The 9,450-nt window shown below is 47.8% G+C and overlaps 1 long non-coding RNA gene across 1 annotated transcript in view; it reads left to right on the plus strand.

Annotated features, from left to right (window-relative positions):
* The window catches only part of LOC142060939 (uncharacterized), a 223,327-nt gene extending 217,157 nt beyond the window's left edge, over nt 1-6,170 (plus strand). The window contains exon 5 of the long non-coding RNA XR_012661984.1: nt 1,648-6,170. This is a non-coding gene — a long non-coding RNA (uncharacterized LOC142060939). The remainder of the gene's footprint in view (nt 1-1,647) is intronic.
* The last annotated feature ends 3,280 nt before the right edge of the window (nt 6,171-9,450 follow it).

The following is a 9,450-nucleotide window of genomic DNA, read 5'->3' on the forward strand; positions in this document are numbered from 1 at the left end:
CTTGGGGTACAGTATATGGGTTTATTAATTATCAGGTATTCATTCAAGGGGGTTAATTAAGCAATAACTTTCCATTGACTGGAATATACAAAGGAATAAAAGGCTTGACTTGTCCTGCTGATTAAAGCACTGAGGCCATTGTGTCATCATTTTGCTCCATTTGGTTGTTGGGGAATAAAGATTTTTCCACTATTTAACATAATTGGCTGAGAGCTCGGAAACCCTGTTCCTTGTATACAGGAACTTTGTTGGTTTGTTGATTTTTGTCCTTCCTCACCCACCCTGTCTCTCTGCTTGGTGGTGAGTGCTGTGATGTTTCCTCACAGCTGTGGACCTTGGTGCTGCTATCCATGTCTTTGTCACCTGAAGATTTGAGAACTGCAATGCAGTACAGGGAGCTAAATCCCCGGAGAAATGAGGAGCTGGTGCTGAAGGCAAGTGTCCTGCTGAGTAAGCAGCGTATCTTGCTGTATGCACATGACACCTATGCTGAGGAATTGGTACTTGGCTGCGTGTTGGCTTCCAGGCAGAGTTTATGGTGTTGGCTTTGACGTTTGGGCCTAATTCAAACCTCTTTGGAATCAGTGGAAAATCTCGCCATGTACTTCAATTGATTTTGGATCAGGCCCAGCAGTCTCGGAATAGCTTGTCCATGCAAGAGACACCCTCTCTTCTCAGGGGATATTGCCTCCTTGTTTGGGAGGAGCAGCATTTCAGCTAGAACATGGTTTTTTGGGAAGGAGCGTGAGCTGCCCTCAGGTGAGGACTCTTGCAAGGGCTACTTTGGTCTAGGGCTCATCCTGCAGGAACTTGAATCTGTTGGCTTTTAGGGCGTACCTTTGAGAAGTGGATCCTTTGAGGGCATAAATTAATATATTAGAATAGGTGGAAGAGACAGGGTTTTTTCCTAGAGCTTCCCTAGGTCCGACTGAACTCCATTTCATATAACAGCCTCCCCAGGGCTGTGGCAATCTGTTTTAATTAGAGCAGCCTCCGAGCATCTCTCGATTATGCTGAGGAATGGGACTTCACTGAGAATTTAGCTGACCCAAGCTGTGGGAGCACAAAGGCCATCGTTGCGCAGGCCTCCCACGTACCCTCATTTGCACTGTATGAGTCTTCAGCCCGAGCCAGCTCTCTGCCATCCGGGCTCTGGAATCCATTTATAAAAGAAGCTTGTGGTTGTGTCTGTTTGTTGGTAAATGCATATTATACACTAGCTGGAGCTGGCTGGCTGGCTGAAACTGCCGCTCACAATCAGCCGTGCATCACTGAGTCAGCGCATCCCAAAGCCTGAGCACATCTCTGCCCAGGGGAAGCAGGGCTGGGTCCCCACCACGCCCGGGAAGGTGGGGCCTCCGGGTACCGGCGCAGGAGCCCACTCGTCCCAGGCAGAGAAGGAGAAGGAGGTGGAGCTGCAAGCTGGAAAAGTGTGTGATATTAGAGTGACTGCTGAGTTTATTCTCCAACAAGCGTTAGCATGCTTTTCTTGCTTGATTGTTTTGGTGATTGTGGTAAAGTACAGATGTTATGCAATGGTAGGACTGGTAACACTGGCCACTGCCAACTGTGGTGCCAGGAATCATTTATAAGCTTCCCAGCAATGAGCTCTGTCAGCACATGCTTCACCTCCTGTTACCATTGCAGGCAACACCGTTGAGCCAAGCCATGTTGTGACGGAGATACCCCTTCCATCAGCGAGGACCATACCAGTCTTCTGGGAGAAGGGCTTCTTGCTGCCATGAAACCACTGTGCTGTGCCCATGCCATCCTCTGTTAACTCTTGCAAACCAGCCAGACAAGCTGAAATTCCAGCATCGCCGTACCAAGAGGGACGTTTTGGTAAAATGAAAAGATTTCGAAATCTCAACAAGAAAGGCTGTAAAATTGCCTTGAGTGTTTGAAATAATGTATGTATGCATATATCTAGGTATACCTGTATAACTACATGAGCCAAACGACTTGCTTTGGCTTGCTTATCATTCTAAGACATAAAACAGGTAATCTAGCTTTATTTGACACCTACGATAATCATCCAAGAAAATGAGAGGCTCTGTAATGGAGGTCTATAAACAGGTCTTGCAGGTCATTCGCACAAGCTGGCTCTGCACGCCAGGGCTCTATGGAAACGTGGCTATAAACACTGTGTTGGATCAAGAGCTTCTCTACTGACAGAAAAGACGAACACTAAAGCTGTACAAAACTGACTAAGGCTCAGAAAATGATTCACTCTCTTAATTAATTTTCCATTTTGGTTGGTGGAATGCCCTTAGGTGGCTGCAGTGGGCTCAGATTTCTTCTTTCTGGGCAGAGTTCACCTTTGCACAAGGACTGGGAAACTCTCCTCTCCCACCCTCCATGCACTGAGGAGCCCAGGCAGGAATCTTTAAGGGAATATTTTCCTCTACCCGATCCTTTCTGAATCACACTAATTTCTTAAGGCACAGTCACATGTGGCTCAGAGGCTTATTTAATTGCCAGCACAGTGGTACGCTGGGAAGCCTGTAGCCTTGCTTTGTTAAGCAATGCCCATCCCCATCTCATAGAAAGTATCCCCAAGTGCATCACTTCAGTCTTCTGTCACGACAGCCCCCAGTAAAAGCAACTGTACATGTGAGCAGTCCTTCTTGCAAAGGATGCCGTGTTCTGGTTCATTTCCCGGTTGCCTTTGTGCTAGAACTCTTCCTTCACTGCGCGAATCAAGCGCTCATAAAACAAGGCAGAGCTGGCGAGCACAGTCAGGCGTGCACTCCCTAACCCGTGCAGGATTCAAATGCCCGCGGTCTGCCATCTTGTACCAGTGCAGCTGGAGTAAACTCATGCTACAACACAAATGTTCGCACGCTGCTTTTATGTCAAGTTTGTGTGGTCACTGAAGTTCAGGAGAAACAGTTTGCTTGCTTTCTTTTGAGTAATAACAAATTGAAGGCTCTGCTCCAGCAGTTTCTTCCATGATTTACAACTACATCCTTAGGCACAGTTTTCCCACTGAAATCCTTTACTCTGATCAGGAGACACGTCGAAAAAGGTGGAAAGAGCCCCCATGTCACGCCCCAGGACATCCTAGGGAGGGGATAGGCAATCCTGTGCCTTATCTCTCCCAGCTCTCCCCCTACGATATGCTTGGAGAAATTACTAAGCTGGGGAGAGGAGCTGGAGCAACATGAGGTAGGTGCGTAGGAGGTTGCCAGTGGGGTTGTTCCAGCTTATGCTGGGAGTCACCTTGACCCAGCACTACAAAGGAAATGTAAAACTAAATTTCTTCTTTCCATTCCTGCCCCACAAACTGTACAGCATAAAATGTATCACTTTTTTTTTTTATTTTCAAATAGCATTTGTATATGCATTATTAATGTAACTAAAACCCAAACTTTCAATTTGCCACTCCCTGGACACTTGCACTTAGAAATGTGTGTTATATCATTGTCTGTTTAGAGATGGTGTTAAGTTCTAGCTGGAAAAGAAAGGTGTGGTGCTGGGAACTGTATCTTTCCCAAAAGAAACACTGAAGTCTCTATTTTTTTTCAGGACAGCAGTGTGTAAGGGTCTCGCCTGATCTGGGCACAGGGGGAGAGCAGTATAATGAGAGGGCATGGTCTGTTCTACTCTACCAGGCAGCAGCTACAATTTGGCTGCTTCTGCCGTTGCACCTGCACTAATCCGTGATTTGTCTGTTTTCCCCCTTCCAGTATTTTGCTGATAAACATCAGTTTAAAACCCAAAGTGTAGCCCACTAATAAATCATAGTTATTTGTTCTATCAAGCTTTCACCTGGCTAAGCCTTAAATTTCTGCTGCCCTGAGGAAGACTTAGATTAGGGTGCTCCATATGGTATCAGGGATGGAAGAAGGTTTATGGAGCTGGGGGTTTTTAGCAAACCATCAGAAGCTTTAGGGTTCCACTTTACTCCTGAGGAAAGCTGCTGGCAGAAGAATAGATTTCCCTAGTCAGGTTGGCAGAAAAATTACTGACACCTCTAAGAAGCTAGGTACGGACTGGAGTTTTGGCCCAGTGAGCTTTTTAAAGTCAAGATTCCCATGAAAGCCACGTGAAGTCAATGGAGACATTTCCACTGATTTCAAAAGGCTTTGAGTTGTATCATATATCCCACAGAGTAAAAATCTCACAGGCTCTTCAAAACCTGACTTAGGTGGATTTGGACAGTAGGTCTGTGGTAAAGGGGAAGGGGACAACAGCTCCCTTCCCCTCTGAGGAAGACAGAAGGTGCAGAATATGCACCTGTTGGCTTATCTACAGCGTGGCGTGGCCCCAGGGCAGCCAGTGCCCATTGCAGTGAGCCACAAGGGATGTGCCACCCGGCCAGCCGTTGTCCCTCGTGAGGTCTCACCAACATTTTCCATGGGCAGGCTGTGGTGCAGTGGGGTGATCAGGAGTCACTGACGCTCTGGAGCCTATCATGATCCGTGCAATGTAGGGGTGGAGGCCGCAGCTTCTTGGGTGTTTGTCTCCCCTCCACCAGATGGGAAAATTGCTCTTTTGTGGTAGCCTGAAGGTTGGGAGACGACCAGCATTAGCACGCACACCTTGCAGAGGCCTATGCCTTCAGGCAGGAATTAGACAAGAGAGTTGAGTTGAAATGGGAAGAAACTGCTCCTGAAGCACCCTATGGTGGAGTGTAAGGTTTCATTTCTAACGTCCAGCACCTGCACTCAACTGCGCTTGGGAGAAGCTGGCTGTTTAACTCTGGGTACTGTCAGCAGGGCCAGGATTTTGACTCCTGTAATTAGCAGATAACGTCAGGACATCAGTGTGCCAGGCAGCAAAGGGGTCCCTTCTCCAAACATCTGCCCCCAGTGCCCCACTAGGAGGAGAAAAATATGAGCACGGGGAATTACAGTGACAACCCCCACGATCTGGCATATGTTACTGCCTCCGAGGCTGATTTAACTGGGCGGCAGGTAGAAAAGACAAATATTCACTTGAGGAGCTGGAGAAAATGGAGGCAAGGCAAAATGAGATAAAACCTATTAGAGAGAGTGTTTTACAGTGCAGTTCCTTGGGGGTCTGGGAAGGAAGGAGAAAGCTCACCATAAATGGAAGAAGTCTTGAACTATAATTAATTTACCTTGTCCAAGTTTTTTACCACATTTCTACCGTATTTCCATGCATGAGAAAAAAAATACACCAAAACTCACACATTCTGTATTTTTTAAGTACACAACAGATAACTGTCTCACAACAGATTAGCATTGTAGTATATTTGCTCAGTATATGTAAGGGCTTGTGATGGTCTTGGACTTCAGCTTCAGATTAAATAATCAAACTGGACTGAGAGCATTTATTGGAAAGACAGTATGAGAAAAGATGCTGCTGCTGTCTGAACTACCTGACTCCTGCAAATTAACAACATAGAGCAGAGGTGTTCTTGGAAATCTGTAGGCAAGATGCTAAGCTCCACTGCTTGCACTTAGCCAAATGGGTATCAGGAGCAGTGAAGGCAGCTGCCCTCCCAAAGCTGCTGGTCACTCAAAGTCAATCTGGGATGTGACAATCAACTCGGGGTCTCTCTAGCCCATATCTTACCAAAAAGAGGCTGGGAAATCAGGCTATATTTAACATTTCTAGCACTAGCTGTAGTAGATTCCAGCTTAGTTACCTGTGTGGGTTCTATAGGTAAATGTATGCCTGTACCAAATGTAATTTGTGCCTCTCACAGTGCTGTCAGCAGCAGCAAAGGCACCAAAAGATCTGATCTGCCTGAAGCCAGAGCTCACATAATCACTTTTGCTATGTGGAACTGCAGCAGATACAAATGACAGGATTCCAGTGAAGGTCTGAACTGTCCCCAGGTTCAAGGATGCTTGGATCAGGGCCTGGAGTCTGATAGGAAATCAAGGCTAAATTTTGCACTTTCCCCTTTGTAGTGTTGACTATACAGAAAAAAAAAGAAATATATGGAAGGAAGCAAAACATATATATATGCTTCTGCAGTCTGAGAGCTGGTTTCAGTACTGCGTACTTTTATGTAGAACTCAATAAAATGCATTTGCAAACATAATTACAGATGCAGCAATGTTCTCTAATAATGGATTATATAACGCATGTTATGAAATGCATTCGTATCAAGTTCTTGGCAAATTATACTACCTACTGTAACCAGGTGTTATAAAACCAATTATGGGTATATAGGAATTACTGACACAATGTATGTATCCCTTAAATAAAATACAGTTTCAGGTGGTTGTAAAGCATTCTGTAGAGGGTGGTGGAGTTGTTTTGAACACACTGGAGCCAGCAGCACAGGAGGGGAAGCCGTTCTTGGGGAAAGCATCGTGATAAATCGGGCTTCAATGCATATCATCTGACCTGTGGCTCAAGGCCTACAGGTGGATCCAGCTGTCCTTATGTGCCATGATATTTTGCCCTGTTTCATAGTCCTGTAAATTCCCATCAAAATATGTAGCACTTTGCTCACCTAAGTAATGAATGAAAGGGAATTAAGAAGACCCTAGTCCTGAATTAATATCAAGCTTTTATGATGCTTCAATTTGCTGGATTCCCACATGAAGGCTTTATCCAAAGCCTTTTCAGTTGAGTGGAAATTTACTACTGAATTGGGCAATCTTTGCATAAAGTCTTGGTTTGATTTTGCCAGATTATTTCTTTAGGGCAGAAGGGATGTTATTCTGAGTTATTAGGTTATGTATGTTGCTGTGTCATGAGAAAAACAAATGGATTTCTTATTCTACTTCCTCATCACTAAAAACAACCTCTAGTAAAAGATAAGCAGAACCAGTACAGATAAAAAGGAAGCCCCTTCCCTTTTCTCCCTGCAGTGAACCTTGACCCAAACTCTCTTTTTTTGTGTGGTTCCTGTTGTTGTTCATATATTTCCTAGTTCTGCCTAGGACACAACCACACGAGTTCCCATCATCTTGTTTCTTTGCTATTCAGAAAAATCTTCTCCAGCCCAGTTTGTGTGACAATGGATGTTTGGGTAGTTTGAGAAAGCAAATAGTGCACGGACCATGGCTACCACATCTGCGAACTACAGATGTGGCTTAAGCATGCAGCTGCAGAACCATATCCCTCAAGGTATCAGATACAACTTTTTTGAGAATGAAGTACACCATACAGCATGCCCAAAGCCCAGCTCTCTGGATCAAGGGACCTGGCTGCAACTGAGTGAGATGTCCTTTCAAGCTGTTTTCCTGCAGATTTTTCCTATAAAGTCCAGTAGGATTATGGTGTATAACCACTGTTAACGCCGACATGAGGTTGGGATGCAGCTGGGACACGTTTAAGCACAGAAACTTAGATTTATTTCCATGAAAACAGCTACACTGGTAATTTGCAAGTACATCTTTCCTCCCAGGACCTCAAAGCGCTTCACAAATATTGTCGGAAGCTCAGAATGTTCTTGCACTTGGGTAAACTTGGTCTTAGAGAGGTTAAGTGATTTACTCGAGGTTTCCCAGTAAATCAGAGGTAGAGGTAGGAAGTGAAACAGGATCATGACTGCAAATGACATCCTTTAACCTTCAGAGGTGCTACTGTGTGCAAATAAAGGCCTGACCCTGCTAGCCTCACTCACGTGAGCAGCGTCTCAGAAATTAATGGAATGACTGGCGTGAGAAAAGGGCTGCAGTATTGGCCTCTTTAGGCCTTTCTCTGTGAAGTGTTTAATATTTCCCAAGAGGTGCTGTTTGGCTTCACCTTGTACCGAAGTGTCTTATAACAACACCCCCACTAGCAGAAATCTCAAATTCATTTTTTTCCTCTAGTGCAAAAGTCAAGACCCAGGGCGAGAGCTCTCTCTGGGTAGGCGCTAAGCCACAGGGACCTGAACACACATGGTGTTCATTGGAAATGGGCTCCAACTTCTCTGCTTTTCTCCTGCACAGGGGAAAAAAAAGAGCTTTTGGGTCACAATATGGACTTAGAGATTTCTCAGCTGGTAAAAACCATAGTCCATATTTCTTCTTAGCAAAAGTTTGACTCTGCCCCAACTTCAGCAATCATAAAGACTAATGCGGAAGAAAGGCCACGTTAAAAATATAATGTAGAAATATGTCTTTAATGAAAGGAAACGAGAATTCCAAAATTCTTTCTTCTTTCTCTGCAGAAACAGGGTTTCTAGCTACAAGCCACTTTTTGCCTATTTAAGACTCTGTGTTTCTTATTCCACTTCTTTAGCAGGCTTGAAATGAATGAAGAGGTAGAAGATGAGCGAGTGACATAGGCTGTAACCTGTGTAAGTTATATAAACGCACAGCAACAGCACGCACGTTTCAGTGCTAACGCAGAGGTTTCTGCCATTAGGGAAGAAAGGAGGGAACCTGCAGCATCCGAAGAGCAATCGGCTGACTGAGCTCCGGCGCCTGCTCCAGCCTGCAGAGGTGGGGAGCTGCCGCCGAGGGGGGAAGGGGAAGCGACCCCCGAAACCTGTAAAAGCGACAATTCCCTGAAGCTTCAGCGTCTGCGATAACGGGAAAGAGATCACTAATTGCGAGCGAGGAGAGTTTGTGGACGGGGGGGGGGGGGGGGGGGGGGGAACAACCAACCAAACCAAACCAAACCAAGCCCCAGACCTTTAACTCCGGAGTTCTAAAAGCGCCCTTGTTTGCGCCCCTGGCAGGGCGCGCGCTTGGCACCCGCCGCTGGAAGGCGGCCCGGCCGCGCCGCTGCCGGGGTGGGCCCCGCGCGCGCTGTTGCTACGCGCGGCGCCCAATCGCCGCCGGGGCCCCAGGCCCCGCCCCGCGCCGGCCGCCGCGCGGGCCCCGCCCGCCTGCCTCGAACGCCCCGCTGCTCCCGCCGCTGGGAGCAGCAAGAGTAATTTTTTAAAAAGAAAAAAAAAAACAAAAAAAACAAAACTGCCAAAGAAGTGCCGCGTTTATGCAAGCAAAGCCGAGGCAGCTCATGCCAAGCGCTCGGCGGAGCTGCGGAGCGCCCGCCCGTGCCCAGCTCCCGCCGCGGAGGCCCGAGGGGATGGATGGGCTGTGCGCTGGGATGCCGTCCCACGCGTCCTGCTCCCCCCCCGCTCTGCTCCCCCTGCTCTGCTCCCCCCCCCCCGCTCCCCCCCCTGCTCTGCTCCCCCCCTGCTCTGCTCCCCCTGCTCTGCTCCCCCCCTGCTCTGCTCCCCCTGCTCTGCTCCCCCCCCTGCTCTGCTCCCCCTGCTCTGCTCCCCCCCCCCGCTCTGCTCCCCCTGCTCTGCTCCCCCCCCCCGCTCCCCCCCCGCTCTGCTCCCCCCCCGCTCTGCTCCCCCCCGCTCTGCTCCCCCCCCTGCTCTGCTCCCCCCCGCTCTGCTCCCCCCCCGCTCTGCTCCTCCCCCCCCCGTTCCCCCCCCTCTGCTCCCCCCCCTCTGCTCCCCCCTGCTCTGCTCCCCCTGCTCTGCGCCCGCAGCCTCAAGGTACAGGGCAGAAACAAAGGCGGTTTTTTCCTCCCCCCTTCCTTTTTTCTTTTTTAATAACTTTATCAACTCTGAACCCC

Source organism: Phalacrocorax aristotelis, chromosome 8 (genome assembly GCF_949628215.1).
Source record: "Phalacrocorax aristotelis chromosome 8, bGulAri2.1, whole genome shotgun sequence".
Taxonomy (NCBI): Eukaryota; Metazoa; Chordata; class Aves; order Suliformes; family Phalacrocoracidae; genus Phalacrocorax; species Phalacrocorax aristotelis.